Genomic DNA, 1,810 nt, shown 5'->3' with positions numbered 1-1,810 from the left:
GGTATTCACCCCCCTCAACCAACGTAGTCTCCTGGTCTTAAACAACCTCTGGCTCATGCTGCAGGCTCCTGTAGTATATTGAATTGTTTGTCCTGTGGCCCACAGTCAGTCTTGCAAGCCCCAGATGCTGCTAGCTGCTTTTGCCTTGATATACATTAGTCCCTGGAGTTGTCCAGGCCCCGCATCTCAAAGCAATCTTCTTTCAGCGCCCACAAGCTTGGGGTGGCAGGTGCGCAGCGAGGCCCAGCCAATGCTGGCCCCAAAGCACCACAGAATCACCGCTGCCCTGGTAATGAAGGTGGGGGGAGGGGGTTTATGATGCCTTACTGCAGCCTGCTTCTGTCTTCATGTCACATCCTAGTACTTGTGCTGCCTCCCTCTCATGGGTGCAGCATAGACCAGTGCGCATTCAGGCCCCTGAGGTGCATTATCTACTCATCTTCAGTCGGTGGCAATTGCCAGAGAGCTCTGGGGGGGGGGTAGGGGGGGAGGGGGAGAGGGAAGGGGGGAAGGGGGGAAGGAGGTTCCCCAGGCCCCCAGCCCCCGTCAGCAGTCGCTCCGTGCCGTGGCTCCAGCAGGCTACAGGCGCCATGCCAGCCTGCACTCACCTTCAGCAGCACCCTGGGGCGGTGGAGGTGGGGTAATTTCCCAAGCCTCCAGATCCACTGGTATGTATTCCCACCTTGCCTTCAACAGGCCGCAGGTGCTGTGCTGGCCGCACTGAAACCGCCAATGATGTCCAGGGGATGCCACAGCCAGGCTCCGATGTCGTCTGCAGCTTCGGCGTCTCCCCTTGTTGGGTTCGCTGGAGAGCTCCTCTGCCGGGCAGCAGGGTCTGCAGCCGTTTAGGAGTCTGTAAACTCTCCACACCAGGCCAGGGTTGTCGCATCCAGCAGCCATGAATCAGGCCGCTGGTCATTTCAGGGCCCCTCACAGGATCCCGCAAGGTCCATAACACAGACCAGTGTCCCAGCAGTTGCAGCATTGAGAGGGATGTAGTCCCAATTGAAGGATTCTGTAGGATCTGTTGTAAAAGTCTAGTCTGCAAACTTAGCTGGTCCCACCCCTTGCATCCATTTTATGTTTCTCTATGGAAAAAGTATACATTTATTAGCTGCCTGTGGTCATTTTGTCTCATCTTCCTGAGTTGGCCTTTTTCAGCCCAATAAATATAAGCAAGTTAAAAAAACAAGCATTTGCAATGCAATGGGTCTCGCATCTGCTCGAGTTAGAGCTATTAGCGTTATAAACTCCTAACCCGACTTTTCTTGCCACATAAATTGAAATTTGAAAGTTAAACACTTTCACATAAGGGAGCCGATTCACAGCACCACGGCCGCCATGAACATCAGCGTGAAGAGATACACAAAAGGAAAAGAAGTTTGCTCTCAGTTAAACTTATCGGTAAAAGTGTAATTAGCCATGTAACAGGGGCGATGGCCAAGGTGTAACTAAACCTCCCCAAGGAGGGACAAAGGTAAACCATTTACCAATGTAATCAAAGGATTTTTGAAGGGCAAGCCCACGAACGAGTGGTAGTGATGGGCGTGAGGTGGGCGTTGTTAAAAGCCCAGATACACTCCAACACGTCTGAAAAGCAGCGCATGCGCGCTGCAATGCTCGACCTAAAAAACTAATTGCACCGATCTGGTCATTAAAGACACTGAAAACTTTCATGGTGACTCCAGTTTCCAAAGACGGAATGTTTGAGGTTGGTGCAATTAATTACATTTATACATTAAAAAAAAATTCCACTGCTCCCTTCTTTGCAAACACTAAAGTTAAACTGATGCAGATAAAAGAAGCTGAC

This window comes from Pleurodeles waltl, chromosome 12 (assembly GCF_031143425.1).
Source record: "Pleurodeles waltl isolate 20211129_DDA chromosome 12, aPleWal1.hap1.20221129, whole genome shotgun sequence".
Taxonomy (NCBI): Eukaryota; Metazoa; Chordata; class Amphibia; order Caudata; family Salamandridae; genus Pleurodeles; species Pleurodeles waltl.
This window is presented reverse-complemented; position numbering follows the sequence as displayed.